A 20,643-nucleotide genomic window follows, 5' to 3' on the forward strand; every position below is an offset into this window, starting at 1 on the left:
CCCCATAGGATTACTTTTTTTTTTTTTTCTGAGAAGAGTGGCTATAGATTTTATCAGGTGCTCAAAATGATCCTGGACATAATTAAGGTTAAGAACAATTGTCTAAGAAAACATTGCTTTTATCTCTGGATTAAGCAGAACAGTGGGGTGCTGTACTTACATCTGATGCTTAATGTCTCAAGCAGAGCTGTTTCCCAGTAAATGGCCCAGCACCCACCCGTGCATTCACAGGAGCATGGTGGGTGGGAGCTGTCCACTGCATTCCTCAAACTACTCTCATCTGAGCCCTAAGTGTGTGTGCGGGGGGGCGGGGCAGAGGGTGGGCAGGGGTGGTACTTCTTTTCTGTTTCAACTGAAATTTAAAACACACTTGTCACTTGTCAGCCAGGCACAGTGGCTCATGCGTGTAATCCCAGCACTTTGGGAGGCTAAGGTGGGTGGATCACCTGAGGTCAGGAGTTCAAGACCAGCCTGGCCAACATGGTGAAATCCCTTATCTACTAAAAATATGAAAAAATTAGCCAGGTGTGGTGGTGGGCACCTGGAATCCCAGCTACTGGGGAGGCAGAGACAGGAGAATTGCTTGAACCCAGGAGGCAGAAGTTGCAGTGAGCTGAGATCACACCACTGCACACCAGCCTTGGAGACAGAGTGAGACTCCCTCTCAAAAAAAAAAAAAAAAAAAAAGACGCCTGTCAGTATCATCTGAGGAGATGGACAGGGGAGGTCATCCCAGGGGGGCAGGTGTCCAGCAGCAAGCAACCAGGCTGCAAGGTGCCCCTGAACTGGAAGGCCACCTTCTGACCCAGGAACTGTAAATGGTGCTTAAATAGGGCTGCAATTATTACTTTTTAAATGTAAAAAGTATTATTTTATTATTGATGATTTCTGCATGTATCCTTCTATTTTTTGACAAATATTTATCACATGCTCAATGGGTGCCAGGAACTATCCTAAGGGTTTTGTGCAGCTATGAGTATGGCAATGTCCTTGCACCATGGGAGGTCACATCTTGCAGAGGAGATAACAGAAAACAAATAAACCGATGCATCTCTACGATTTCAGATAATGATATAATAATGAATTCTTTTGAGGAAAAAAAAAAGCAAGCTCTGTGGCTAGAGACTACACAGGGTTATGTAACTAGGGTTGTCCAGAGAGATCACTACAAAGAGGGGACTTAGATGAGGAAAGGGAGTGAGTCACAGGAACATCAAGGGATGATCTGTCCCAACCAGCAGTGTAGACACAAAAGGAAAAATCCCTAAGGACAGAGGAAGCCAGATAGTGTGTGTTGTTTGTTTGTTTTGTGTGTGTGTGTTTTGTTTTGTTTGTTTGCTTGTTTGTTGTGAGAGAGAGTCTCGCTCTGTCGCCAGGCTGGAGTGCAGTGGCGCGATCTCGGCTCACTGCAACCTTCGCCTCCCAGGTTCAAGCAATTTTCCTGCCTCAGCTTCCCAAGTAACTGGGACTACAGGCACGCACCACCACACTCAGCTAATTTTTGTATTTTTCATAGAGATGGGATTTCACCATGTTGGCCAGGATGGTCTCGAGGTCCTGACCTCGTGATCCACCTGCCTCAGCCTCCCAAAATGCTGGGAATACAGGCGTGAGCCATCACGCCTGGAGTTTGTTTGATTTCTTGAATGAGCGGTAGTGTAGACCTTGTGGGTCTAAAGGAACACCTTTGCTTCCTCTACCTCTATACTTCTCCTAGCCAATCACTGCTACTCCCAGGTTCTCAATTAGCATCTACGTGCTGAGGATTCCCTAAGTCTGTGTATTCAGCCAAATTCTTTTCTGAGTTTGATTGATATTGCCTAAAATGTATATGGATGTCATCAGAGACCTGAAACTCCATGCTTTCGAAACAGAACTCATCATTTCCTCCTGAAAACCTGTTCTTTCCCCTGTGTCCCCAGGCCAGTGAACAGCAGCAAAGCCAATCCATCAGACTAGGTCAGAAAATGGAGCATCATCCTGGAGCAGAGGTATTCTTCACTCTTGGATCCTGTATGCCAAGATTCTACTGACTGAATATTTCTCAAGCGGGTCCTCCTGTCTCCGTCTCTACTACCTTAACCTAGGTTTGGGCCATCCTTATGTCTAGGTACCCTAAATTTCCTGCAATAGACTCCCACCCAGTCTCCATGCCTCCTGTCTAACTTACTTTTCTCCAATGCATTCTCTATGTTGCAACCAGAATGGACCATTACAAAACGCATGTTTGTATCTGTCATCTCCCAGTTTAAGATCTTTCCACCCCTCCCATTAGCTTCCAGATAAAGAATAAATCCATTCACAAAGTGTCCAAAGGCCTGCACACCCAGCCTCTACTCACCTCTCCAGCCTTTTAGCTTCCCGCCCCTGTCTCAAGTTCTTCACCCACACTCTCTCTGAGCCCACACATCCCACTGCCTGCAATACTCTCTCGATCCCTGCTCTCCACCCTGGCTTTCTTCTATGTGAAACAGCTCCCCCAACTCCTCATCCCACGTTTATCTATGTAACTCCTACTTTCCATTCATGTCTCATATTCGATACCTCTTCCTCCAGGAAGCCCCCCGTGGCATTCCCAGGTGGGGTTAGGTGTCCTTCTCTGCTCTCAGGTCTTCTCTCTATCATAGCTTTGCCACTGTACATTATAACTGCTTCTCTACTTGTTTGTCTTCTTTAAAAGTTATAAACTTCTTAAGGATATAAACATTATCTTCTTTATCTTTACCCCCTTCAAGCTTCTATAACAGAGGATGGGGCATAATAGGCACTTCAGAAATAAAATTTGTGTTGACTGCCTTCATTTCACAATCGGGAAAAGAACTCCAGAGAGGTTAAGTTCCTACTTAAAGAACACAGCTAATTCATATCAGAGTTAACCCTAGAGTACCTGTATTCAATTTTTGATCCAATTTTCTTTCAGATACCAGACTCCTCATAAGAGATAAAACCCAGTTCTTAATCTCATAAGTACACAGTCTAGGAGGGACTCAAGATCTAGACAAGAAAGCTACAGACTGAGAAGGTCAAGCCACAGGGTTGCACTGAGTGTTGGAGAGGAACACAGGGACCTGCAGGGCCCATCAGGGAAGTGAGCCTAGCCCTGGAGACATGGAAGAGGGTGTGCCTGGTTGGGAGAACAGAGTGAGCCATGCTCAGACAGACAGATGGGTTGATAAGGGCCTTATCTGCCATCCTAGCAAGAGAACTTCCACCACAGGAACTTCCTGCTGAAAGAGCTGCACCAGGAAGACACTCCCACAAAGGAAGCCTACACCACTCTGCCTCTAGATTATCCATATGCAAAGAGTTCATCCCACCACTACCTCCCTCCAGCTACCTGGGATGACACTCACCTCTTCTCTTCACTCTCCTTGCCCATCTTCCCCCGAATAACTGAAGACTAAAGACTGTAAGTTACAGTTATTCTAAGTAACTGAAGACTTAGAGAATATGACGTCACTTCAACGTCTGCTAAATATAATGAAATTAAAGAAAAAACTCCAGAAGAGAAAGAAAAATAGGCCAGGCGTGGTGGATCATGCCTGTAATCCCAGCAATTTGGGAGGCCGAAGCGGGTGGATCACTTGAGGTCAAGAGTTCGAGACCAGCCTGACCAACGTAGTGAAACTCTGCCTCTACTAAAAATACAAAATTAGCTGGGCATGGTGGCACATGCCTGTAATCCCAGCTACTTGGGGGGCTGAGGCAGGAGAATCGCTTCAACCCAGGAGGTGGAGGTTGCAGCGAGCCGAGATCATGCCATTGCACTCCCAGCCTGAGCTAAACTCTGTCTCAAAAAAAAAGAAAAAAGAAAGAAAGAAAAGAAAAGAAAATTATTTCCTATATCACAAAACCCAACAAGAAAAGCTATATCATCAATTAAAATACAGGGCAAGACTTTAAAGAATGGGGTGGAAAGAATATGTCTAAAGTGACAAAGAAAGTGAACAGCAGAACTCAACCAGGCCCACACCCTCCAGTGTCTAGCTGGAGACTCCTCTAACAATAAATCTATAGTTTTCCGTGTGCCAAGAAATGTTTCATAAGAAATTTTATCTCTATAGTCTCGCTATCCAACTGCCTAGTTATGCCTGGAATATTGTAGCTATGTAGGAAATAGTCACTTAATTCTAACCCACAATTTGGAACATGTCATTGTTTCTCCCTCAATCATTTCCTCATTTTCTAATTCCCAGTCAATGCTGGGACCAGCATCTACTCTGGCGCCGAGGCAATCCTACATTCACTCATTCATTCATTCATTCATTCGGCAAACATTTACTGAGTGCATATTCTATGAGAGGATTTGTTCTACCAGTGGGAGTTCAACAGTGAACTATGTAATATATTGATAAGTACTATAAAGAAAGAAACATCAAAATAAGAGACTGTCATTGTAGAAGTAGGTGGTAAAGGTGGGCTAATGATATGCTAAGGTGACATGTGAGTTGCAGCCAGAATAAAGTAGGGACACCCAGTGGTTACCAGGGAGAAGAATGTCCCAGGAGGAGGGAGTAGCGTGCGCTGCTGAAGATCAGCCAGGAAGCCAGGGTGGGTAGAGGTGAGTGGCTGTAGAGGAGACTAGGTCACAAGGTGGTGAGCAGGGTTGGAACAGGGGCTGAAGGTCATGTAGGTTGCAGGTCATGGGAAATGCTTCAGATTTTACTCTGAGTTAGAAAACCACAAAAGGGCTTTGAGCAAAGAGTTTAATCTGATTTTAGTTTTATAAAGATCTCTCTGGCTGCCTTGTGCCGAGTAGACACTGGGAAGCAGAATAGAGGCAGGGATGTCAATTCAGAGCCTGGTTTATTAGTCCTTGCCTTCTTCTCTCATGGTGGAAGGATGGAAAGAAATCCTGAGTATCAACCATGACCCCTCCTTCCTCTTGACTTATCAATGGTCAAAGGTCCCTAGAATGTCTCACTGATATTTTTGTGAGATAGGATGCAATCTGTTCATTTCTCTGATACCCTCCTTCTGTTACTCTTGACTATTCCTTCTCACACTATTTCTTCTCTTTCCTTCTCTTTTTCCCACCTCTCATTACCTGAAGTCAAGCACCTCTGTAGAGCCTCCTAAGAGGCCATAAAATCTTTGTTGGATCTCGCTAACCTGGCCTCCATCACAGCTGGGGAGAGCATCCTGCCCAGGTCTAGACCTTTCTGTGACTTCCTATGGCCTTCCGTTAGAGGAAAAGACTGGCTTGCAAAACTCTCAAACATGTAACCCTACCATCTCCCAAGCCTCAATGGACACCACCTCACCCCTTGGCCTCTTGTTCCAGCCCTGCCGTTCCTTTCTCTTCCTTGCTACTTCTTGTCTCCAAGTCTCCGCATGTTGCTCTCCCTTTCTGATTGCCCTTCCCTCAGGTCTGCATGTGGAGATTCCTCCAGACTCAGCTTAGACTCTCTCTCCTCTGAGAAGGCATCCTTGACAGCAACCACCTAGGAAATATGTCGGAGGCTCCTTCTGTTTGCTCCCGCAGACCCCTTGCATTGCCTGGTTTGTTCTTGCCAATTTCCACGCCTGATCCCCCAACTACATATTAAGCTCTTGAAAGGTAAGGACCTTGTGTTGTCTACAGCTGATTCTCAGAGTCTGGCTTGATGAGTGACACAGGGCAGGCTACTTATGCAAATGCCCTGTACCAGGCACATCACAGCACCACTCCATCCACACCAGAGGTGGAGGCAGGGCCACAGATCCCAGGCTCACAGTGCCACTTTCCTTTGTGATGCGAAAATCCCCCTCACGAGTCACTCCTGAGATGGGTGTGCAGCCACCTAGAAATTATTCATGTTTGAGCAGAAACATTTGACATTTCTGAGCACCCAGTGTCTGGGTAGCTCAGCAGATATTAGCGATGTCCGTGAATCTCTGTCAGCTCTCTCAGGTAAGATCAGACTTTACACACACAATTTAGTGCATTTGGAATTAAGGAGATCTTGCAGACTGGACTGAGCAGCAGAACCTCCTGCCTAGAGTAGGATAAGAATTGGACTGGGACAAGGAGTATTAAACAACTCCCTAAGTCCCTGGGTCATCTTGAGCACTTTAACTTTCTTTTTCTTTTTCTTTTTTTTTTTTTTTTTTTGAGTTGGAGTCTCACTCTGTTGCCCAGGCTGTAGTGCAGTGGTGCAATCTTGGCTCAAGAGACGGAGTCTTGCTGTTGTCGTCCAGGCTGGAGTGCAATGGCACAATCTTGGCTCACCGCAACCTCCGCCTCCTGGGTTCAAGCAATTCTCTTGCCTCAGCCTCCCAAGTAGCTGGGATTACAGGCGTGTGCCACCACGCTTGGCTAATTTTTGTATTTTTTAGTAGAGGCGGGGTTTCATCATATCAGACAGGCTTGCCTTGAACTCCTGACCTTGTGATCCACCTGCCTCAGCCTCCCAAAGTGCTGGGATTACAAGCATGAGCCACTGTGCCCAGACTTAACTTTCTAAACTAAGGAAAATGCAAAAATAAGAAAAATTTGGTGGTACGGCTATGGGTATATAATGCATTGAAATGTAGAGTTTTGGGTAAGCTGTGAGTCCCAACAATAACAACCACCACAAAATGGCCTGAGGGCTATAGATGTAAACTTTGTAAGGGGAAGCACAGATTAGTGTATACGAGCATTGAAATAGAGCTAGAGAAGGCCATTGACATCACCCAGGTTTTTTACAGCTGAAAACACTGAGTCAAGAAAGGTAAGGTGACCAGATCAATAGTTCTGCAAATAGTATTAGATCTGGAGTGAGGACCCGGGCCCTGAATCTAAATTTTTAGGTCATTCTGCTTCCTCCTGGTGTCTCTCATGTCTAACCAAAAGAGGTTCTTGGTGGCTGGGACCATGACATCTTCTTAATTCTTCCCCTCTTGTAGAACTGTAGGTGAAATAGAGGGAGGAGACTCATTTGGGGCATTTCAAAAAATTCTGGAACCCTCTATTATTGGTAATTACATCTATCATTTGCAAATTACAGATATTATGTATTGAGTGCCTGGCATGGCATTTTTCTTTCTGTGCATTTCCCTACCTATCCTGAAAGTTGGCGATCATTACAATGCTATGCAGATAAGGCAGATGGCCGAGGGAGCAAAATGATTTACTGAAGGTCACACAGAGCTAATAAGTGAAGGAACCAGCATTTGGAGCCCATGTGATGCTGTGAAATTAGACAAGGATTTTGCTCATTTTCTAGTACAAAAATTAAGGAAAAGAATGAATTTACTTTGAGTATTAGTATTTTACAGTTTATGAACTACTTTTATGGCACAGCTATTAATTCGCTCCAAAACTCCACATCTCTGAGAGATGGGTATTCACAACCACACTTTATGAATGAGGAAACTGAGGCACAAGGCAATCAAGTGCACTAGTTCCGGGTACCCTGAGAACTGAGATTAAATCTAGGCTATCTTAATCCAATGCTTGTGCTTTTTTACTATACTGGAGCTGAAATCCCAATGCTTGTGCTTTTTTACTATACTGGAGCTGAAATCAAGGAAAGAAATTGAAGTGAGAGAAAGATATTTCAAGTTTAAAATATTCCATCAGATGTTTTCAGCAAATGTTACATGAAGGCCATTCAACACCAGATTTCAGTTATCCTAAAGTGCCCACTTGAAAAAAAAATGAGCATTTTAAAGCAAAATATGTGCTTCTGTTCTCCTTCACTTTGCCTCAGTGGGTTGACCCTAAATAATGCACAATAAGCCATGGAGCATCCTTCAGGCTTGCCACACAGACCGAGATGGCGAAAGCAGCCAGGAGGGACCTTTCTGCAGCCTACGTCTGCACAGGTGGTCATGTTGGAAGTAAGGCTCATTCACTCATTCAACAACCATTCATCATGGCCATGGCCACACCAGGTGCTGCAGCCACAACTAAAGTCAGATAGGGAGAGGCACCTATCATTGGGAAGCATGAAATCAACAGAAAGGACAGGTATGTGTGCAAGCGATGACACAGCACAGTCCATCACAAAGCAGGTCCAGTGTTGTGGGAGCACATGAGAGAATCTGGGAAGGCTTCCTATAGGAAGGGGCATTTGAATTGGGTTGTTAAAGGAAGAAAGAAGTGAGAAATGGTTATTCTAGGCAGGGAGACCACCATGAACAAAATCAGGGGCATAAAAGAGCAGAGAATAGTATAAGATAGTCCTGGTTCCTTCCAGAAATTATAATTCCTTCAGCAATAAAATCAAGCTGTCAGCATTCAGTCTATTTCAGTCAAATTGAGCAAATATTTGGTACACACCTGACATTACAGAGCAGAGTTGGATGAAAGTAATCCTGCCCACAAGAAACCCACAACCCGAGGACAAATGAATCCCTACTCTGTGTAAATCTCTGTTTACACTGTAAAAAAAAAAATTTAATCCACCCCTGTTGTGAGCAGACCTCACTGTTTCAAACTAGACGAGTGCTGCATTTGATGGCGAAGCACTTGACCTTCAGCTCTTGGAGGCAAGGAGGATGGCATGCAGCATTTTCCCCTGAGAAGCCCTCTTTATGTTGCCCTGAGTGAATCTTGGACCAGACTACAGTGTTTCCACTGTGAGTCACTGACGAATATTTCCACTCTCTTTTCATAGTTGATGGATGTTTAATGATTTGCCAATCCGAGGAAGAGAGTTTCTTTAGAAAACAATAATCCCTTTTACTTGCACAAGACATTAGGTTTTAAAAAGCCCTTCCCAAACATCCTCTCCACATTCCATTGGATTGTGATTGAGCCTGGTAAACTGGAAGACTTGTTAGTTAGTATCCCCATTCTCCAGATGAGAGAAAGAAGCCTCAGTGAGATGGAACAACTCAAGGTCACACAGCAGGTGCACGAGGAAATCAGGGTTCAAATTTATGTTTTCTGAGCCTCCAATCTGGTCCACTTTCCTCTACACCTAACTATCTGCCTAAGCTCTGATAATATCATCTGTATTATGACATAAATCTCCAGATGAGAGGCTGGCCAAATCACATCCCCTCGGGTAATCATAAATTAAAAGCCCAATTAAAGAACATAGCCTTTTAACTGGGACTTAGACTGTCCCCTGAGGTCACGATATAAAGGAAGAGCCCTTTCAAAGTCAATGGCTGCCTATCCTGGATATTACTCAGAGACCTACTTACCTACATGCACGAACTTTCAGACCCTAATTATTCACATGCTATCTTCCTTCTTCCGGGGCCCTGGTCCCAGCTGATCTGAGTTTGGAATCACTCCCCAAGCTCTGGCCCTTTCTCCAGCCTGCAGATGTAGTTAATAGTCCATCACACTGTATGGACAGCCCAGGTGCCTCTCGGCTTTGACACATCACTTAACATCAAGAGCATCATAACCTGATGGAAAACAATGCCCCCTGGTTCAAATGGACAGCTGAAGCCGGTGTCTCCAGCTGTCTGAAAGCGAGATAGTTTGCCAGTGGCCAAGGAGCAAGGATTGTCACTATGCACGATGTGGTTCTTGTTTTGCTGGCAAAGTGGGGTGGGGAGCTAGAAATGAGGTGGGGAGAAGGGGAGGGCATAGTCTTGACTGCTAGCTCAAAATTTTATTTCTATTCCCATTCTATCCCTAATAGTCAACGGCAATAACACGATACTCCTGTGTCCCAAAATAATAACAGTTACTACTTGCCTCGTCTAAACATCCCCTCCAGTGACTGGGCTTGAAGCTGGCTGTACAGATCAAGAGCTGGTCCCTTTCCATGTCATAGCTGAGCTGCAGTGTCCCCGCACACCCCTGTCCCCAGCCAAGCCACAGGAAGAACGGGTCTGTGCATTCGCCTGGATCACAGAGAATCGCTGCCACTGTCCCCTCCACCCCAGTGCGGTCTTCTCCTGAGCCTGGCCCCCGGGTTCCCTGGCTCCAAGGACCCCAATGGCCAAGGTCTGCATGCGCCCCCTCAGCCTCCATCTGGGACTCCTCGGGGGAAGCCCTCATTAACCCAGCCTCTCCGCTCCTCTCACAGCCCTGGCTCTTCTTATCCCCTCAAGACCTGTCCAGATGTGCAGCAAACCTGGAGGGCAGAGAGACTGGGGAAAATCAAGGGAGATAAACCACATTTTGCGGCGGAATCGCTGTTCCGTGACAGAAAGCCATCCAACTGGCAACCACGCTTGCAGAAGCGTCACTACCACCGACGAGAGAGTTTCACAGCTGCCGACCCCGAAGCGCTCTCACCTTCCTGTCTCCACTGCAGGGCTCCCCTCTCTCTCCCCCCGCGGGGCCGCGCTCCTGGGTCCCTCTCTCTCCTCTTTCGCCGTCTCTGGCCGCCAACACTTGTGGCGGCGGCGGCGGCGGCGGCGGGCGGACTGGGGAGTCCGCGGCACCTGCGAGCTGGTGTTGGGTCCCCGCGGCGAGGCTGCCTGGAGGAGGAGCGAGCGGATGCTGCCCTCGCCCGCCGCCGCCGGTGCTGATGCGGTTGCTATGGTTATGGAACTCCGCAGCTGCCCCCCACCCCTCCTCCTTGCAACAGCTGCCCGGCCACGGCCTCCGGGAAGCCCCAGCGAGCGGGCGCCAGGACCCGAGGCTGTCAGCGCGGTCGGGGGAACGCAGCCGCCAGCGCCGCAAGAAAGCAAGGACCAAGCGGCTGCGCCCGCGCCGCTGGGCTGGCGCCTCCCCGGCTGCGCTCACCTCTGGCGCCCTCGCTCCTCTCCTTCCTCCGCCGGGACGCGGCCAGACCTCCGCGCCGCCCCGCGCCGCGCGCCCTCGCGGCCGGGAGAGCCCGCCCTGCTGCTCCCGCTGGCTCCGCTCCGCAGCCGCTGCGCACCGCGGGGGTAGACGCTGCGCGACTGGCTGGCGGCGCGGCTCACGCGCTCCCACCTCGGTCCGTCTCCGCCGCGAGGCCCTGATGGGAGCCCGGGGCGGGCCGCCCGGCGGCCAAACCCCGCCCGCTCGGCCGCTCGGGCGCCCAGGGCGCAGGCTGGGGCCCCGCGTGCGGCCCTCCCAGCCTGACCGGCGCGAGCATGCTCAGTCCCCGCGGCGGGGCTGCCCTTCCGAGCCAAGACCCCAGGCCTCGGGCAGGAAAAGGGTCCCTGCAGACCCCCGGGGGCGGGTCGGGGCGCGGCGGAGAACTGGCCGGGAGGGGGCTGTTGAACTTGGAAGAGAAGCCCAGGCAACAAGTAGATGCCTGAGAAAGGGTAAAAGCGCTGAACAACCCATACCTCCAATGCGAAGTCAGCAGTGGCCTTCAACCAGCCAGCCGGCCCGTCATCCGATGGGCTCCTCACTTCATGCTGAACGTGGGGGTTCACAGACGTGTGAGATTCTGTCCACAGAGGAGGGAGAGGAAGATTAGGGAGGGTTAAGCCAACTCCCGTCTACTGAGCGTTCTTAAGGGGCATTGGGAACTCTAATTATCACCACCACTGTGTTGGCAAGTTCTCGTGGCATGCCTGTGACAGATGACAAAACAGCCTTAGAGAAGGAGCCAAGACTGGGACTCGGAAGCCCAGTGACCCGTCCACTAGACTCGGCTGCACTAACTCCACCCAGGAGGAGGCAGGGAATGGAACCAGGCATTAGAGGATGACTATGTCCCCCATTAGACTGGGCTGCACTAACTCACACCCCAGAAGGAAGCAGGGAATGGAACCAGGCAATTGCAGTTGGCAGGAGGAGCCTCTAACCCAGTCAGGCTAGGGGCAGGGGCAGGTAACTGGAGAAAGATAGCTGAAAAAAAGGCATAAGAACAAATGAGTGGGGCGGTGAAGGGTGGAGAAGACTGCTCTTTCCAGGACAAGAGAAGCAGGGTACAGAGGCCTGGAGGCAGGACAGAACAGCTGGAACCTAGCAACAGCAGGCAAGGAGAGGTGAGGCAGGCGATTGGTGAGGTTTACAGGGCAGGCACTGCACACCAAAGGCCTTGTGATCCAAGTGAAGGGATTGGAATTTGACAATGTGACCCTTAGGATGGGAGAGGAATGGGGAAGGTGGTGGGGAGGAGGGCAGTGAAGCAGTTTAAGCAGGAGAAAGGCTGGGTGGGAATGAAGGGAAGGTCACCTTAGTGGAAGTGTGTGTGGAGCTGGCTAGGGTGGGGGTTAAGGCTGCAGAAAGAGGTGTCCTAAGGAGGCTGTTGACATAGTGGGCCTGGGCGGAGGATCTGAGCTATCTACCCTGCTTGTCCTCCCAACAGCACCCAGCAAGCCCAGGGCAATGCATACCCTCAGTAAATGTTTGGTGAATGGCAAATAAATATGAATTTCTCAATAGAGAAAATGGATGCTTTTCTTTTACAATATTTGTCTCTTAAATGTGTTCATAATCATATGGCATTTATTTTGCTATTGACATTGCATTTTTATGCAACCTTATTTTTGAAAGTCAGTGCAAGCACTCATTATTTTCCTCTGTATTTTCTAGTCCCCAGCAGTAGAGATAGGCCAGGAGCATAGGATTTGCTTGTATTGGATGTGTTTCAATTGTCTGGATAAAACAGCTCCATGATGTATTAAGTGAAAAAGCAAAGTGCAAAGTAGATAAAATAAGATAATATTAAAATAAGACAACTGTTGTGAAACAAGGAGACAGATACACATATTTGTATTGCTTGCACTGGCATAAAAATATGCTAGAAGGCTATGTAAGAAACTTGGAGAAGTGGCTATTAGCTATGAGGGTGAAGATGGGTGGAAGAACTAGGTGGACGAGGTTAGAGTGAGAGTGAGAATTTTGACATACACTACTTTTTTGTTTCTTGAGACAGGGTCTTACTTTGTTATCCAGGCTAGAGTGCAGTGGCACAATCTTAACTCACTGCAGCCTTTAACTCCTGGGCACAAGCAATCTTCCCACCTCAGCCCCTCCAAGTAGGTAGGACCACCATGCCTGGGTAATGTTTTTATTTTTTGTAGACCTACCACCATGCCTGGGCAAGGTTTCTATTTTTTGTAGAGATGGGGTCTGGCTATGTTGTCCAGGCTAGTCTCAAACTCCTGGGTTCAAATGATCCTCCTGCCTCAGCCTTGCAGAGGGCTGGGATTATAGGTGGGAGCCACTGCACTTGACCTCAACATACACTTTTATAAAACATTTTGATGTTTAAGCCAAAAAGAAATCGCACATATATGTAAGTGTGTATCTGCATATATATAAACACACACATATGTATGTGTGTATATGTGTGTGTATGTGTGTGTATATGTGTGTGTATGTGTGTGTGTGTGTATATACATATATACATAATCTGTATATATAATCCAGGACTAGAATCTCAGTGAATCTTGAAATAACCTCAAAGGCAACATGCAACATGTGCCAGTGAGATATGTCCCAAGTGATGCCCCCAATCCTTGTTCCCCATGTGGTAAAATAGTATTATGAATTATGACCGCAATGTCTTCTTCAAACTGTGCTCATGGACTGCCCAGCATGACATTAATCAATCAGCTGCAGTGATGCACTGTTGGCCTCGAGATCCCCTTACCCACTGTCCTCTTAATGAATGGGCCTTATGCAAGGTAAGGCCCTGAACAGCTGGGGGCTGCGGGAGGTCTGGAAGGGAAAGCCTCTGCCACTGCCCAGGTTGGGCCTTGGTGGAACTGACTCAAAAGCAGCAATGGCCGTCCACCGTTATCTCCCACCAAGAAAATGTCCCACTGCCCATGAAATCACAGAAGCCAGAAACCTACCATCATCCTAGGCTTCCTAGTCTCTCCCTCTCTCCCATTCTCTCGACTCTTCTCATCTCCCTCAACCGAATTAATTGTCAACTTCTGCCAATTGCACCATGTAAATAGCTCTCAGAGTCATCTGTGACAGGGGCTCCCTGAGAGATTTTTAAAAATCGTCTTCAAAAAGGGGTCATGAGTGATGATGTGTCTTTCAAGAGAAATGGTGCTTTGGGATGAGCAGTTACAGATAGGACAGATGGACATTGGTTCTGAGACGGATACAAGCCAAATCCAGGCCGTGGTTCTGGTGCAGGTGGAAGGTGAGCCCACTTGAAAGAATTGAGTGCTGAGAGATACAGTCTGGGGAGCTCCCCTGAGATGCTTTGGCTGAGTGGGGTTCAAGGGTGTGGTGTGAGGTTGTCCTCACTCATAGGGACCACAGGGGCTTGAGCCCCTTCAGGGTGAGCAAGGGATCACAGCCAAATGGGCCAGCATTTCTTCCTGCAGAAGGCAGGTTTTCAATGGTGACATCCTGTGGCAGCAAGAAGCAACTGTCCTAAAATGCTAATCAGACTCCACAGCTCTACATATCAGAGAGAAAGTCCCAGCAGCCTCCCTGGGGACTGGACTGTGTGCAAACCCCAGCAGATTGAGGACAATTCGGGAAGAACAGACCTCAAGAGGGAGAAACTTCACTTCCCGCTAATAGAACGACACAGAGGAAACAATTTGCCAGGCCTGGACCCCTGGCTTTGCTGCTGTCTTCCTGTTGTCCTTAAAGATGCCGTATGACCTAATTGCATCTCAATTCCCATTTCTCTAAAACAAGGATAATAATAAAATAGACCTCATAGCTTTTTTGTGAAGATTAAATGGATGAACACGTATGGATGCAAATGGATTGAAACTTAGAACCCTGCCTCAGACCCAGGAAGGGCTACGTAGGCATGAGCTGTTATTATGATCTTTTTCAATACTGAGATTAGTTGAAGAAATAGAAGAGGTGTCTGGGTGCCATGTTTATTAGTTATACTTTCTTATCTAGCCACCCCTTGACCCAGGACCATCCTGCTTCTTATCTGAAATAATTTCTTATCTGATCTCTCCAATTCTAGTTTTGTTCCCTTTAATAATCTTCTGTAGACATCCTGTGGACATTTAAAAATGCAACTTTGATCCCATCCTCTTCCTCTTAAGATCCTTCAGGAGTGATTCTGGACTTCCAGAATAAGTTCCACGCCCCAGAGTCTGGCCTTCGGGGGCAGCTGAGGTCTGACTCCTGCTCTATTTGGCCCAGTAACACCCAAGTGTTTGTACTTCCCAGAGAGCCTCACAATGTCTAGAATATCCATGAATTCTTACTCATCCTTCAAACCTCTGTTTCCTTATTACTTCCTTCCTGAAAGCTTCTCAGACCTACCTTAGAGTTAATCCCTTCTTCCACAGAGCTGCCTCCGAACCTCACACATAGTCAGAGCCTGTAATATAATTATTTAATATAAAAATAGATTTCCCACACTAGACTGAGAAGTTTTTGAATTAAGTTATTTTAAAGGGGGCCTGTTTCTTTTTATCTTTCTTTACTCAAACTATAGCACAGTGTTTGGAATATACAGAAGATGTTCTCAGTACCTGTCAAAAATTTGAGGCCAGGCATGGTGTCTCATGCCTGTAATCCCAACACTTTGGAAAGCTGAGGTGGGTGGATCATCTGAGGTCAGGAGTTCGAGACCAGCCTGGCCAAAATGGTGACACCCCATCTCAACTAACAATGAAAAAAAAAAAGGGCATGGCAGTGCATGTTTATAATCCCAGTTACTTGGGGGGCTGAGGCAGGAGAATCACTTGAACCCAGGAGGTGGAGGTTGCAGTGAGCTGAGATTGCACCATTGCACTCCAGCCTGGACAAAAAGGTGAGACTCTGTCTCAAAAAAAAAAAAAAAAAAAAAAGTATTTGAATAGATTTGAGGTTGATTTTCTTCTCATGTGATATGGTTTGGCTATGTCCCCAAATCTTATCTTGAATTGTAGCTCCTGTAATTCCCACATGTTGTGGGAGAGACCCAGTGAGAGATAATTAAATCATAGGGGCAGTTTCCCCCATATTGTTCTCATGATAGTGAATAAGTCTCATGAGATCTAACAGATTTATAAGGGGTTACCCCTTTCACTTGAGTCTCATTCTCTCTGGCCTGCTGCCATGTAAGACATGCCTTTCACCTTCCACCATGATTGTGAAGCCTCCCCAGCCACGTGGAACTGTGAGTCCATTAAACCTCTTTTTCTTTATAAATTACGCAGTCTCGCATATGTCTTTATCAGCAATGTGAAATGGCCTAATATATCATGTATTTGACTTGTCTTGGCAGCAACCAAAAATCAAAAGTTTGTTTTAAACATCAGTGTACTTATGATAGCCATTCAATTATTGCGTTTAATTTTATTAACTGATGAAATGAGGGATTGGTTCACCTAAGAACCAGCTTGATTGGCACAGAAGGGTGGGAAGGGGAATTAAGAGAAAGCCGACTTTGTTATGCTTCGGGGCAGGTCTTCAATGAAAATACTTCGTCAACAGTTCAGCCCAGAGGTATTCCCATGATTATCACTTCTTTCCATCAGTGCTTTATTTGGGGGCACATGTAATGGTGACTACAGCCAAACTCTTAGGCAGCAGTGTTCTTACCAGGAACCAGACACTATTCTAAACACTTTGTGTGGAACCCGTTTCATCTTTCATAGGGTCAACAAGCCTGTTATGAGGAAACACAGGCAAAGGTGTGGAACTTGACAAAATTTACCAAGCTGGGATTTGAACAGCCAGTCCCTGTTTACTCCCACTAAGCATCACCACCTACATCCTCTGTTCGAACTTGGCTTCCATTTCCTGTGTGGTTTACATTTATAAGTTATACAGGTGTCTTACTATCATTATCTAACACAGTGTTTCTCAACCTCAGCATTATTGACAGTTGAGACCCAGTGATTCTCTTCCAGAGGGGGCTTCCCCATGCATTGCAGGATGTTGAAAAACTCCCTGACCTCTGCCCAACAGTAGCACCTTCCCTCACCCTCAATTGCGACGAACAAAATGGTATCTAGACATTGGCAATGTCTCTGGGGAGGAAAATTGAGAACCACTAATCTGAAAAATAGATTTAGGGCATCATCATTTACTGTAAAAGATAATGAATATAAAACCAACTTAAATAAATCTACTGATATTTTCAAATAGGCCAGTATCAGCTGGGTGCCATGGGTCACACCTGTTATCTAAGCAATTTAAGAGGCTGAGAAGCGAGGATCACTTGAAGTCAGGAGTTTGAGACCAGCCTGGGCAATAGAGCAAGACCCTAGTTTCTACAAAAAACAAGAACAGAAGTAAATTAGCTAGGTATGGTGGTGCCTACCTACAGTCCCAACGACTTGGAAGGCTTAGAAGAGAGGATCTCTTGAGCACAGGAGCTTGAGGCTGCAATGAGCTATGGTAGAACCACTGCACTTCAGCCTGGGTGATATAGCAAGACCTCCCCCCAACCAGAAAAGGGGCCAATATTTGTAGATATAATTGAATCAACACTGGTTTCAATTGTAGTTTGGGCTGGCAAGGGCTTTCCTGGCAGGTGTGTTTGCTTGACTTTTTCTTTCTGTTCACTTGTGTTTCCATTACATGTGCATTCTTTTTTTCTTTTTCTTTTTTTTTTTTAGACAGAGTGTTGCTCTTATTAGCCAGGCTGGAGTGCAATGGCACGATCTCAGCTCACCACAAGCTCCACCTCCCAGGTTCAAGCGATTCTCTTGCTTCAGCTTCCCAAGTAGCTGGGATTACAGGCGACTGCCACCACGCCCAGCTAATTTTTGCATTTTTAGTAAAGACAGCATTTCACCATGTTGGCCAGTCTGGTCTTGAACTCCTGACCTCGTGATCCACCTGCCCCGGCCTCCCAAAGTGCTGGGATTACAGGCGTGAGCCACTGCGCCCTGCCCATGTGCATTGTGCATTCTTTTTAAATCTGTGTGTGTGTGTGTGTGTGTGTGTGCACGTGCGCGCGTATGTGTTTCCTTTCATTTGTTTGCAGGGGTCTTTTTAAACCATTTGTCCACTTTGCAGGGATTAGCTTAATTATAGCATTTTTATGATCTTTAATTTAATTAATTAGGCATGACCAACTCCATATCCCCATTGCACTGAAGGAGGTAAACCACTGCCAAGTTCTGCTCATGTGTGATTCTCAAAAGTAGGCATCCCTCAAGAGTGGGCAAGGCAGGTGCCCACCAAAATGCAGACAGAGTTATGGTGCTGCTGTCAATGTTTATGTTAAACATCCGTGAAACTAAACCATTTTCCTTTTTAAGACAAAGTTCAATATAAATGAACATTTTAACATATTCTGGCTGTGCATTCTAAAACATGGGAAATCTTGTCCACAGCCCCCTACTCCTGCAACCTGAAGATCAGCAGAGTTGTTGGGAAGCACATGGACAGTAGAATCAAAGGGGCCCAATGGGACCCCAACTTTAGCCTCTCTACCTGTGTGACCTTGTGCATGATATAAAATCTCCCTGAACTTCAGCTTCCTCCTTTGCTGCTTTACATGAGAATTAATCGCTATATGAAAAAGATCTAACCTCTGGCGTGTTCTCAGTAATGACAGCTACTCTAATTCAGCTGAAAAACCACCTGCATTTGCCAGCCCTCCTTGTAGCCGGATGGGAACTGCATGATTCCCCATTAGTCAGTGGTCAAATGAGAAGACATGTTTGTGTGAGGAAATAGTGGGCATGAGACACACACGCACACACACACACACACACACACACCCTCTCTTCTATCTCTGCAAATGAAAACAAAAAAAGAAATATACAACAACAGCAACAAAATAAAACAGTAAATTTCAAAATAGAGATAGGTCAGGCCCCTGAAGTTACCTCTGAGGCTCCTAGTGACAATCGCCTGACCTATATCGGGGCAAGAAGTTAACTCTCATTTCAATTTCACATTGAAATGTCAGGGCTTATCTGCTTATGTAGCATACACTTGCCAATTCTGAGTAATCTAGGTAGAGAGTCACAGATTTCCCAACCACTAGATAATCACCTTGAAAATGACACCAAGACTTCGCATGTCCATACCACAAGATCGGTGCTGTTATTATCCAGAGTTTTCACAGATAAGGAAACCGGCATAGCTGGCTAATAGCACTTCTCCAAGCTAGAAAGTGGCAGAGCTGGAATTTGACCCTAGCAGTCTAGTTCCAGGATTTTCTCCTCTGGGAAGCCCCAGTAAAGGTTTGAGTAATGAATGATTGATAGAATTGGGGGCACATTAAGTTGTGTTTACTTATCACACTTAATCATGCCCATTTCTTTACTGCTAAGAGCTTGATTCATTACTGAAGAAAAAAGGTCAGTTGGTAACAAATAAATCATTTGTGTCATTGAGAACATCAGCAACTTTGAAGAAAAGGGGGTGAGGATGTCTATTGAGTTGATAGTGAGCCTAATGACATTAAAAGCAAATGTCCTCAGTAAATAGTCAAACAATGATATTATTTTTCAAGTCAACAAAGAAGATATATATATATTAAAGTTATGAATATATATGTTTTCTTTATCGAGTTGAAATGATGAATATATATGTACATATTCATCCTTTTAAGTTGGTGAATTATTAAATGGCTACAGTACTTTGGGAACAAATTCTTCCTTTTATAAAGGACACAGCCTTGGGAGTCATCCAGGGCATTCTCTCTTCTCTTGATCAAAGTGTTTAAGTCTTCAATATCATTCCTGTCTGCAGAAACTCCAGGCCCTGTTCCAAGGCCTGCCCTTGGTGAATTATAAAGGGGGAGCAATTTATCTTCAGCACAAAGTTGCTGTGTGTGTTTGCTCTGAGACGACTTCCCCCTCTGTGTAATAGAGTAGGTGCAATGCCCTTACTGGGTGCGCTGGGGGATTCAGTGGCACCACAGTATGCAAGCTGGGGCTCAGCATGGGGTCTGGCACCTAACGGGCATCCAGTACATCTTCGGCCCATTCCTTTCAGGCTCCTACAGTCTCGTGTTGCTTCCTTGGCCACTAGCACCTTGTGGCTCACCTATAAAAGACTCAGTGACCAGGCAACAGCCTCCTGAGAATACTGTAGACAGGAAACCCTGAGCCTGGCTCTAGCACTGAGAACTGCTAGTAATCAGCTCAGTGACCTTGGAAAAATCATGTGGATTCTCTCAGTTTCTCATCCGTATAAGGGACAGTATTCATAAGAGAAGCACTAAGTTCCCTTCGAATTTTGACATTTAATGTGTCATCAGACCTGCATTCCATTCCATGCAAACATTTATTGCCTTAGATGAAAAAAGCACAAGTTCAATACAAAACTCAGCTCAAATATATTACTCTTATTCAATATCAATGCTGTCTCCCCTAATTGAATGTAATTAAACACATCTCCTATTGTTTTAAGTTATTCTTAAATAAACATTTTAAATTTAATTTCAAAGTTAAAATTTTTTAATGAAATGGATCAAACAGATAAAATAGTTACATACATATATGCGACTCTCTCTATATATGAGAGAGACACAGAGATAAACAGAGATGGTACATACATCTTCATTATGACATTATTAAAACTTGGTACACCCAATCTAGTCTCAGGACGAGAGTAGAGTATGTACCTATGCAGTGTCCTGTGTGCCCTTTCCTGATCCTGTTCCCATCTCTCTCCCCCTTCAGGTGACATTTGTCAATTATGTGTTATTAAGTTCCACGTTTTACATTTTACCATACGTATATATCACATAAAATGATTGTTTGGTTATTTTCATCAAAGGAAGTAAGTTATATGTATTCTTCTGAGGCCTGTTAATTTTTTTTCTGAACATGTTTTCTTTTGGTGCTAGACATGTTGATGTAGTAACTCTAAATTCGCTCATTGCTATTGCTGCATTATACTCCATTATAAGAATAAACCAGAATTTATGAGATTCCACAGCTATATTCAGTTTCTTCTGAGTATGGAGGGTGCGTGTGTGTGTGTGT

At 45.9% G+C, this 20,643-nt stretch overlaps 1 protein-coding gene across 2 annotated transcripts in view; it reads right to left on the reverse strand.

The window, feature by feature from the left end:
* Nucleotides 1-20,643, reverse strand: part of FAM135B (family with sequence similarity 135 member B) — a 449,831-nt gene that overhangs the window by 353,915 nt on the left and 75,273 nt on the right. The window contains exon 1 of one of the 2 annotated variants that reach the window (XM_055287337.2): nucleotides 11,155-11,499. The exons of the other annotated variant lie outside the window; for it this stretch is intronic. The gene's annotated coding sequence lies outside the window, so the exon portion shown is untranslated. Of the gene's footprint in view, nucleotides 1-11,154; nucleotides 11,500-20,643 lie in introns of those variants that run through there. 2 annotated transcript variants of the gene reach the window in all.

Source organism: Symphalangus syndactylus, chromosome 7 (assembly GCF_028878055.3).
Source record: "Symphalangus syndactylus isolate Jambi chromosome 7, NHGRI_mSymSyn1-v2.1_pri, whole genome shotgun sequence".
NCBI classification, from domain to species: domain Eukaryota; kingdom Metazoa; phylum Chordata; class Mammalia; order Primates; family Hylobatidae; genus Symphalangus; species Symphalangus syndactylus.